Genomic DNA, 11683 nt, shown 5'->3' with positions numbered 1-11683 from the left:
AATGGCTGGCAAGATTTATTTTCCCTGGTGGTTGGAGCTGGTATATTTTGCCAAGACAAATCCCCATGTGACAAAGGAATAAATACACAGGAAAGAATCATTTGCACAAAGTAAGCGCCCATCAATAAACTCCATTTATTTTGTTATCAGAGAAATAACGCTGTGCCCTTATCCATCATCAGACAGCCTCTCTGACCTTTCTCACTTCAGTTCACACTGGATTGCAGTACCTCACCAGCTGCCAATCTACTCTGAAATCAATGTCCAGGTTTCACACCCAGAGGCACTGACCTCCATAAGCAGTGGACTTGCGCAGCAGAGGAGGTTGCTGTTAGAGGTGCCGTGTCATGCAGCCTGGTCCAGTCGGCTGCTAGCATGAGCTTCTAGCTTGCTTACTTGCTTTGTGTTGTTTAATTCAGAGTTGGCAAGAAGGCTTAAGGAAAAACAAGGATTGTCAGGAAGGTTTAAGGAAAACATACATAGAGCAGAGTTTAAACCTTGGCCTTGCCAATTTCTGACTGTGACTATGTGAGCAAAAGTTTTAACTCATCTGAGCTTCAGTTTATAAATTGGTAAAATGAGGATAAATCAAATTGACTGTATAGCATTTTGTGAGGACCAAAAAAGGCAATACAAGTAGTGTCTAAAATAATACTTGCCACATGGCAGGTGTTAGTCAAATGCTTTTTACCTTGTTTGTCTCTTCTTCTTCCCTTTCTTCCGCCCTTCCTTTTTTTTTTTTTCCTTCTTCCCCTCTCTTCCTTCCTCATATGTGATCTTCCATTTGCCCAGGGCTTCTTGTGTGATTCTAAATTATAGCATCTAGGGCTTGTATTAGGAAACCAAACCAGGGACCTAAGGTATGGTTTCCTGGCTCCAGAATTTTGAACATCAACCTAAAATTTTCCCATCACCCTTCAGCCTCTCTTCCTAGCCATGGGAAACTCCTCAGCAGAGATGAAGTTATTAGCTTAGTTCTTTAGGGATCATCTCTCTCTGAAACTTAGTGATCAATTTATTTTACCCCTGAGACTACACTTGTCATCTTTGGGCAAAATCACCAGCAAGCAAAAAAGTTTGACCTCTTCAGTAGATGCTCAATACATGCTTGATAAGGTGGAACTGTCATGACCATGTTCCAGGAGCTCAGGGAGTATGAGATACTGATTCTGTGAACTAGATGTTTTAGGAATCATGCTAATCAAATATATTAACATACATGGCTTCCAGAAAGGCAGCTAAGTGTCACATTAAGAGCTTGGGCTCTGAAATCATAATGGCTCTGCTCTGTGTCCTCCAACAAATTTCTTAAGCTCTTCAGGCTCAAGTTTTCCCATCTGTAAATGGTGAATAGTAAGGTGGTTTTGGAATAAGTTGGAAATGGCCCTCTGGGCTCTTAGCACAGAGTCTGTCAATACAGTAAGAGGAACAAATTGTGGCCAGTTCTCAGATGATCCGAAAACCACCTGATATGGGCTGAATTATGCCCTCAGATTCATATGTTGAAGCTCTAACCCCTGTTTCCTCAAAATGTGACTATATTTGGAGACAGGATTTGAAAAGAAGTAATGAGGTCGTATGGGTGGGCCTTAATCCCGTATGACTGGTGTTTTTGTAAGAAGAGGAGATTTGAGTAGACATGCAGAGGGAAGAGCGCCATGTAAAGACATGGAGAAAAAGACGGCATCTGCAAACCAGGGAGAGAGGAGATGCCTCAGAAGAAACTAACCTGCTGATACCTTGATTTCAGATTTCTAGCCTCCAGCATTGTAAAAAGATAAATGTTGGTTGCCGAAGCCCTGCAGTCTGTGGAACTTCGTTATTGCTGCCAAAGCTGGCTCATGCCCTGCCCCATGCTGAGACTGTTTCTTACTAGCCCTGTGATCCCAAGCAGGCCTGGCATTCAGGATAGGCTCCATCAAGGGGAGTTGAATGTAACCAACCAAATGTCCTGTTTTGGCCTTTCCTCCAATTTTTTTTTTTTTTTTTTTTTTCCTCTGCAGTGAACAATATTGCTAAGCCACAGACTGGCTTCCTGCTTCACTGTGCAGAAGCCTCTCGCTGGTGTCTCTTCAACACCAGTATCATAATTCATTCTCCTTGATTTGCTTCTGTATTTCCCAAGGACTCAAGTGGCCTGGGCTTTTGACTGTTTTCTCGGTGATTTGGCCACTTCTTTGTGGGAGTCTTCTGGTTTGCTAGAAACGAGGACTTTGTGGCTCCATTTATCTTCTTGGATTCCGACCCTTTGTTTGACTGACCGAGGTTTGTCACATGAGCCCTGTGTGTCCTCTGAGCTTCCATGGCTCCAGCGCTGTCTATGATTGACAGCAAGTCAAGTTACACACCCAAAAGTTAACCTTGGGTATAGTTAGCATAGCTGTGTCTGTGCTACTCATGAGGAAGTTAAGGTCTAGTCCAGGTCAGTGCCTGAAAAGCCACAATCAGGAATTTGGTTTGCTTCTCTGCAGCACCAAGACCTTTCCATTCCTACATATCGCCCTTCACTTTGCCTTTCTGCCTCTGGTCTTTTCTATGACCTCCAGAACCCACCAGATCACTCTAATAGATCATTCTGCATTCCCAGAACATGATTCCTTGTTTTGTGTCTATGACTCATCATATACCCATACCGGGCCCCCTACTGGCCAGCCCCAATCCAAGGAACCTCTGACCTATTGATACCTTAACCCAGAGAGTGGACAAAGAAGGGTAGCACAAGCTTACAAGCTCCAGGAGGCAGTTAAAACAGGATTACTTTGCTATTTCCTGGACACTGTGAGCTGCTCACACCTGTCTCTCCTGTGTAACAAGATTACTAGGATGCATACTAAAGGTCTGTAAGTGACAGAGAGGAATCTATGTCCTGGGAACTAAGAATTCTTAGGTGTCTTTGATCGAGAATGGCTAAGCCATGTGTCCTTTGCAACAACAAATTCCTCTTGGTGCGGCACACTCAATGCTGTGCATGAAGGTGACTCATACTGGTAAGACAAGGAATTAGAACTTGGGTACTTGAAATACCTCTGGCAGTATAAAAGTAGACCGGAACCAGGAAAGTACATTGGAGTCAGTAGGCAATTCAGAATGGGAAATCATTTGGGCAGTTGAAATTAGGAACTTGTATGGCAAAAGGAAGTATGCAACCTGGACATATTGTTTTACTAATTTTCTGAGAAGTCATTCATCACTTCTTGCTTCAGTTATCCTTTTTAAAATAAGAATAGTTTGGATCAGCCCGTCTCTAAATTCTCTTCTATTTCTAGAATGCTAATCTGTTTTACTTATTAAACACCAGTGTCAGAGCACATTAGCAGTCCCACGAACAGACACAGGATACAAGCAACACGAAGTACTTGACATCCAAGACCAACTTCTCTTCTGAAAGAGAAACTTCTCTATATGGTTTCTGCCAAGGCCAGAGCAGGCCAAAATCCAGGCGCAAGTGTAGGTTTTTGAGAACACCTTTAGGAGCAGAAGGTGACCCATGCCTAATCATTCAACAGTATCCTAGTAATTTCAGACTTATCAGACTTCACAGCAGTGAATCGGCAGTGCCTTTGAGATTTGGGGCTGAATTTAACTACATAAAACCCTGAATCATGGTTCTAGAATAACTTTAAAATAGATGATAGTTATATTCATGGAGGTTTCTGCCCATAGAATGGCAGGGGGAACTGGCTGTATGGGAAACAAAAACTCATTCTGAACCAGTCAGATGAAGTATAGCCACACAAGAAACAGTGAACCATCAGCTCAGGACACAGCAGCTGCCACCTACCACACCATTCCCACCTCCGGTGTTGGCTGGAGAGATCTCCCTTCCTAAATCACCCTTCTCAACCATCTCAGTGGCTCCAAAATCTAAGGCAGGACATTGCACAAGACAAAAGTATTTGTCACCCACACCCTTAGTATGCTCCTCCCAGGGCTTTTCAATTCCAACCATGTGTTGAATCAGATTAGATATATACTATCTCTCTCTGGACCAGCTATATAATTTGTCAGGCCTGACGCAAAATGAAATCATTGGGCCCCCTGTTCAGAAGTTAAGAATTTAAAGATGTTGCCAGTACAGCATTAGTCCAAGTACAGGTCCCTTGTAAGCACCGGGCTGTGTGTGACTGTGCAGGTTGTGTACCCATGGGGCTAACCCTGATCCTTTCCCCCTGTCTTCTCCTCCTCTGCTTTTCTGCTAAAGATGCCTATTCACTCAGGGTACTGGTTTAATTTCTGGGTGGTTCAACAAATCCACCCAAACCACTTGCATACATCATTCTTGTGCCGTCTTGTTATGAACCACAAACAACTTTACTGAAGTGAGGAAAAGGCATCAGAACAAATTTGACAATGTTCATTGGCTCCTGTTTTCCAGAGACAGGCAAACTTGGGATGCTGAGATCTTACTAGATATACTGAGTCCAAACCGGGGGTTCTTAATGAGGAGTGAGCTCAGGCTTACCTGAGATGTCCAGGGATTCTAAATCTGTAAATCTAATTTACACATGCTCTTGAAAAGTCTTCTCAGCAAAACAATGGTAAAGAAGCATTTGAAAATGATTCCATTTATTTGTTATTTTGTATGTATTATTACTTGTTTTATCATTTTTTGATTTTTTTGAGACATACATGCATATCCGTGTGTGTGTGTGTGTGTGTGTGTGTGTGTGTGTGTGTGTTCCTTTTGCCACCAGCTTGATGTTAGAATCTGTTTAGATGAACTTTTTTTTCCAAGTGTTTTAAACTTCAGTGTGGCTTGCAAGTTCTGTGTGGTAATGATTATCTACTTTGACTCAGGGTGAATTTATTTGTGGCTGGATCTAGTGGAGCTCACAAACTAATTATTGCAAACAACCAAGAAAAATAAAGAGAATGAGAAAATGCCACAAGTATTGACAATATTTATTGTAGCATATGGCTAATGTATAAAGACGTAATAGAACGATGTATCTCAGGGGATCATTCAAAAGGAAAATTACTTAAATTAACTTTTCAGGCAAACCGAATTATGCATTATACCCCTCCTGTAATGCTATACAAAGTCAATGTTTGTGAAGAGTAGAACTGGCGGCTATAAATCAAGCCTTTCAGAAGAACTGTTGTGTCTGCAGGGATTTTTTTTTTTCCTTTGCTTTTTTGGCATTTAGATGAATGAAGAATTTTCTCAGCAAATTATTAATTACTCCTTCTTGCCTATAGAATTGAGTTCACTGTAGTTATGTAGGAGTCAATGGTATTCAAACTGCAGCTTTTGATGAAGTAATCGGCTGCTTCTGGGGCCTCTTTCAGCTGCCCTGGGCGTGCTTCACATGTAAACGACTGCCAAATGGATTCTTTCGACATTCCAGCCAATTAAAATACATTTAAAGTGCAGCTGGTGGAGAGGCAAACCATGCGATTGTGCGGAGAACTTCAGGGCAGTGAGACAAAAAACAAACTTTGCAGAACCCAGCTCCTGCAACCCAGCAAGGCGTTCGTCCGGGGGCAGTGGAGAAAGTCATAAAAAGAGGCTATCTTTAGCTCCCGTCAGAATCAAAGATGACACTTTGAGCACCACCTTACAGGACACAAAAGAGGGAAGCATGTTTGTTAGGGTGTCAGTTTTCTCTCCTTGCCTCTTGAAACTGTGTGTTGGCTGGTTGCCCAATGTGGTGCCGCATGCAAATGTTGACAGAACACAGCGATGTTTGTTAAACCCGGCCTGGGGAAACCAGTGATTAAAACTCTTGAAGGAAGATCCGAAAACCCCAGGAACTCTCCTCAATAGCATTAGAACATTGATCGAATGAAAGAGAAAGCTATGAGTGGGCTAAAGTGAAACATTCAGCGTCCCTGTCTGCTGTGCCTTCTCGGTAAGGACAGAATTTTCTTTTCTTTTTTTTTTTTTTTTCATTGAATGTTGATGTTGGTGTAGAGAAAAGCACCCAATGTGTTAAGTGCTCTGGTCTAGAGCTCTGATTTGCAGAGTGCAGAGTTTGCCTGTGATTTTTCTGGAGGACATGAAGGGATCACACTCACTGTGTAAATAGACACGGGGCATTACACGGCACGTGGTGTCTGCGAGTGCTTTTCCAGAATTCAGGATGGTACATTTTAAAATGTTTGCCTTTGCTGACCTAGCCCAGTACTTGCTTCTGTGTATCCAGGTGTCTGGAGATTAATTCCTCTTAGGAACCAACAGTTAGGATGTATATGCCTGATTAATTTTTATTTTCATTTTCATGTTGTCTGGTTCATTCTGCAGCCAGCCCAACACTATGCATGTGAATAGTGTTGTTTTTTTTTTTTCTTTTTTTCCCTCTTCCTGGGTTAATACTCAGCCAGACCCAAGCATTCTGGTTCACTAAAGCAAAGCCAAAATATTTGGAAATGCCTTGCTTTATCCTGATTTTCACTGGGGAAGCTGCTAACTTGGGAATTCGCTCTGAATCAACTTTTTCTAATATTTTAAGGAGGCAGGTGCAGTTGCATGATTTCTGTGGTGCTGCAAGTTCAGTAAATACGCAGCTCTTGGGTCATACTCAGACGCCGATCTTAAATTCCTAAGAATGCTAAGTTAGAGGATGGCTGAGCAGGGGCATTGATTCCTACCCATCAATTGACCAGTGAAAGACATACCAGCTCCTGATTGTTTCCTATCTTAATTTGTCACGGTAGGCCCTTTCTGGCTTCAATTTTGTTCATTGCAAACAAAGAATCTTGCACATTTCACGGTGAAGGATCGCATTGCAGCGTCCTGAGTTCAGTTAAATGTGCTTTATTAATCTTTAATGTGCCAGTAGCTCTGAGGCTATGCCAAGCTGAGACTTTCCAAAATTCTCCAAGCTACCTGCTGCCAAGATAAACGGTAGTAGGCCCAGAAGGGGATATTTTAAGGAAACTTGCAACAGCAAAGTTTTACCCATTCAGTTTGTCCTGAGTCAATGAAAGAAACCTTAAATAAAAGAGATTTCAGAAAAAGCTGCCTCAGCTCTATACCCTCTGTGCGAGAGACCTACTGGGGAGAATCCACCTCCTTACACATACAGTGGTCTGTGCTCCAGAGGAGGGAATAGGCGTTCTGCTGTGTGCCTGGTGGGTTGTGTTTATGAAATGGGGGCTGTGTGACAGAGACACGTGTGAACGCAGAAAGCTTTCCTGTCTGTGGCTGTGTTTGAGCCCAGAGAAAAACAAGGCTACACATGTGATTTGCTGCCTGTCCAATGCAACTGTTTCAGACATAACAGCATCAGAGATGCATGGTGGCCACAGAGGTTCGTTTGGACAAAAGCACAGCTTTGCAGAAAAGAAAAATGTGATGGCACACCTCTGAAAATGGGGCAGTGGAGGTGACCTAATGACTCAGAGGACGATGTAAACCTGTGATTGATTGGCCAGGTCCTGGAGAACATAAGACTGTGACCTCGCGTAGGGCTCTGAGTGGCTCATCAGGTTAATGCAGAGTATATGGTGTCATCATCATTTTGGAGGGATACAGGTAAGAGACAAAAGGGACTCTGCCTTTGGACACAAGTCCTGTAAGCAGGAACTTCGCTTACCAAGATCGCTAAAAGAGGAGCATGGAATTAGAGCTTAGAGGAGTTCCAAGGTCCTTTCTGATTTTGAGTCAGTCACACAAAGACTTTATAAATATGGGCAGGCAGTAATGAGGGGATCAAGAGGGAAGGTTGGCATCAGTTAATCATGTGGTTTTGTTGGCTTTAAAGTCAAGTCCAGTCTCCTTCCTATGGCCTAGAACAGGGGTTGACAAACTACAGATCACAGGCCCAAATCTGCCACCGTGTGTTTTTTGTAAATAAAGTTTTACTGAAACACAGCCACACCCATTTGTTTACATTTTGTCTACGGCTGCTTTTGTGTCACCACAGCAGGGCTGAGTAGTTGCAACACAGAATCTATGGCTCTGAAAAACCTAAAACATTTACCACTGGGCTCTTTAGAGGAAAAGTTTGAGAGGCCAGACATATAGAACAATGCTTCTAAACTACCTATGATGAAGGACCTGTTTTGTGTTTTAAATTTCTAATTTATTATGCACTGATAGTTTCTTTAAATATAATAGAAATGTTGCATGAATGTTGTGGTGATGTCATATTGCTACAACACTTCTAAATATTTTTCTTAATTTTTGTACTTATCACAGATCGGCCACAAATAGCTTGCAGATTGTCACCAGTCTCTGGACCACACTTTGAGAAGTTCTGGTCCTTGCTTACTTTTCTAGCTTCATAGTGTGCTATTTGTCCCAAATTTCCAAAGATGCTGTCCTCTCTTATGAGTGAAATCAACAAATCCTGCCCCATCTTTGGGACTTTGCTGCTGATGTTTGCTTTACCTGGAAGTCTTTTTCCCTGATTCTTCTCTTAGCTCCTCCTTTCCTTTAGGTCTCTGTTTAAATTCATTTTTGTCAAAGGAGCCTTTTGAAAAAAGTCCATCTGAAAAATCTTTCCTCATCTTTCATCACTCTTTCTTCATGGTATTTACTGCAATCAATACTTAACTTGTTTATTTATTTGTTCATTTCTTTCTTATTTGTTTCTCTGTTTGTGTCAGGATTCAGTAACAACATAGTCTATTTCAGCTAGCTTAAGGAGAAAGGATTTGTGTACTGGTTTGAGCAGGTATTCCTCCTTATAGAAGAAAACGGGGAACAGGGAGAACTTACAACTATGTCTCTGTCACTATCACAAAGCTGGGACTCAGGAAGCTGATGGTCTCAGTCCATTTTTGTTGTTGTTGTTGCATATAACAGAAAAAATGCCCCGAAACTGGGTAATTTATAAAGAAAATAGATTGATTTATGAATTCATTACAGTTATGGAGTCTGGGAAGTCCAAGGTTGAGGGACCACCTCTGTCTCGCTGGTGGGACTCTGTAGAGTCCTGAGGTGGCCCAGGGCATCACACAGTGAGAAGCCTGAACGTGCAAGCTCAGCTCTCTTCCTCTTCTTATGAAACCACCAGTCCTACTTCTGTGATAATCCATTAATCCATTAACCAATTAATCCATTAATCCATGAATTGGTTGTTCCATTTATGAGGGCAGAACCTTCATAACTCAGTTACCTCTTAAATGTTCCACTTTGTAATACAGCCACCTTGAGGATTTTATTTCAACATGAGTTTTGGAGGGGACAGATATTCAAACCATTGCAACTAATGCTACCACCACTAGCTCTACGATCACATTGCCTCTGCTCTCATCTCCTCCACCAAAACAAGCATCTTTGTTTCTTGAAACAAGTGAAGCTAGAGATAGGATATTAGGGCCATTGCTATAGATGTTGCAAATTACCTGACACGTCTGGCAGGAACAGCAGAAACTGAGTACCTAGAACTCCTGATCTTCATTCTGACTTTCAAATCCAACTAATGGAAGTGTCCTGGATGAAATATGAATCACAACAAAGCTCAAGCTATGAGGGAGTTAGGGAAATACCTGGTTTAAAATCTTAGTTTTATGAGTCTCTAATGACAAAATGGAGTCTCTATTATCTGCCTGCATCCTCTACTTGAAAGTAATCTCTGTGAGGGTAGGGACCTTGTTCATCACCCTACACCAGTGCTGACATTAGTGCCTGCCACATGAAATATGCACAATAAATGTTGATGCTTTATTTATGCATTCATGAATGGAAGACACGCTTTCTTGAAGTCTGTGGTTTGTAATAAGGCAGCATGTAGTACACACAAGGGAGATTCATATATATGAGTTAGCCTGAGAAAGAGCTCTGAGGTGGGACATGGAGACTATTTACAGGCAACAATCTGACCTTTGAGACATACCTTGCTTTTCAGAACTGAAATATATTCATATAGCTGCAGTTAGTCAGCGTGCTCAGGAATGGGAGTATTCAGGTTACCAGCTAACACTATCATTTGCTGAGGGCTTATTATAAGCCCTGCACTACGCTATATGCTACACATGTATTATCCCATTTAATCTGCACAAAATTCTGATGCAGCAGGTATTACTTCTATTTGCAGAGAAGAAGTAGAGACTTTACATGATAAAGTGGCTTTACATGATAAAGTCACAGAGCTGGTGAGTGGTGGAGCCAGATTTAATACCATGATTTTCTGAAATCCATGTTTTAGTTCTTAACCTCCAGTTATAATCCCACATACAATTTATCTTTCTGGTTGTTGCACATTCACTGAGGAATCTTCTGTTTTGTTTACATCCTAGTGGCTGGTTAATCTATTGCATTAATCTACTTTGTGTGCAATCTATTTATCTGGACTGAGATATCTGTACAGGGCTCTGGATCATTGCTAAATGTTGCTGAATATCAACAGTGAATCTGTGGGTCTATAGATAAATGTCTAGAAGAGGTAGGAGAAAACTCATGCTGCAGTGATTAAGGGTAACAAGAAGGTATATACAAGGTAGTAATTATTCTGTTAGAATAAAAATCCTAGATAATAGAATATTTCTCTTATAATTGGACAACCCTTCACCATGCTGTATGTTTGGTTAAAATTTTTAAGTCTTTGATTTCTGTCAGGTTGAAATTCTATGTAACATTATAGTTATTAAACAGTGATACTTGGTAATAGCAGTGGCTTTGTGATAACAAAAGAATAAGTTGGAATTAATTTTATATTTTAAGTTTTAGAGGACTCAAAAAGATACCTCTGAAGAAAGAGGATCTGGCCAGAGGTGGGGCACCCAAGAAATATTACTTGACAACAATATACATGATAAAATAAACCACTTAAACCCCCATTTCTAGTTTCTAAGAATGCTAGGGGGAAGAAGTACTTCTGAAATGGTAGAGTAAGGACCTCTGAAAATCTGCTTCTCCAAAAGAGCAAGAAGACACTGACAAAAATAGCCAAAATCAATGTTTCTGGAACTCAGGAAATTAAAGAAAGGCTTGCAATAATCTGAGGAGCATTTATTCAGGGGAAAAATTAGCTGAATCTCACCCAGAACAGTGAACTGTATGGCATTTAACTTGCCCTTTTTCATTCCCTTCTTCCTAGCTTGAAGCCTAACAATTTTGTGATTACAGGAGCTATGTAAACCAGTAGGCTAGTCACTACTAGGTCATTACTATTACCAAGTATTGCTGTTTTATGACTATAATGTTAAATAGAATTTCAACCACCCTAGAAACTACTGGAAGGGACAAAAATTTATTCACCCCAAAATTGTCATAATTTGCCCTTTCTGCCAGCTCCCTGCAAACTCCCAGTCTCAGATCTTATCTTTATTTTACCTGACTCAGAATTTATTAAGTGCAAAGATGCTTTTCCTTGGGACATTCATATGTTAAATACACACTATGAGAATTCAAGAAAGAGGATACCAATATACACATTATGGGAGTTTGAGAAAAAGGAAAGATAGGAAGGAACAGAAAGAATATTTGAAGAAATAACAGCCAAAAACATGCCACATTTGATGGAAGACATACATCTACATATCCAAGATGCTCAATAAACTCCAAGTAGGATAAAAATACAAAAGAGTATTATTTAACTAGAATATATAAAGAAAGCTTATAACTCAGCTATAGAAAGACAACCCAGTTAAAAAATGAGCAAACAGTTCAAATAGTCATTTCACAAAAGAAGATATACAAATGATCTAAACGCATAAAATATGCTCAACATTATTAGTTTTAGGGAAACACAAATAAAAACCAAATTAGTTACCACTTTTTACCCACTAATAC

General features: G+C 40.8%; 1 protein-coding gene across 1 annotated transcript in view; it reads left to right on the top strand.

The window, feature by feature from the left end:
* The first annotated feature begins 5398 nt into the window (after positions 1 to 5398).
* NCKAP5 (NCK associated protein 5) overlaps positions 5399 to 11683 on the top strand; it is a 977727-nt gene continuing 971442 nt past the window's right edge. The window contains exon 1 of the mRNA XM_037741167.1: positions 5399 to 5852. The gene's annotated coding sequence lies outside the window, so the exon portion shown is untranslated. The remainder of the gene's footprint in view (positions 5853 to 11683) is intronic.

The sequence above is a fragment of the Cebus imitator genome, unplaced genomic scaffold (assembly GCF_001604975.1).
Source record: "Cebus imitator isolate Cc_AM_T3 unplaced genomic scaffold, Cebus_imitator-1.0 Scaffold95, whole genome shotgun sequence".
Taxonomy (NCBI): domain Eukaryota; kingdom Metazoa; phylum Chordata; class Mammalia; order Primates; family Cebidae; genus Cebus; species Cebus imitator.
This window is presented reverse-complemented; position numbering and strand designations above follow the sequence as displayed.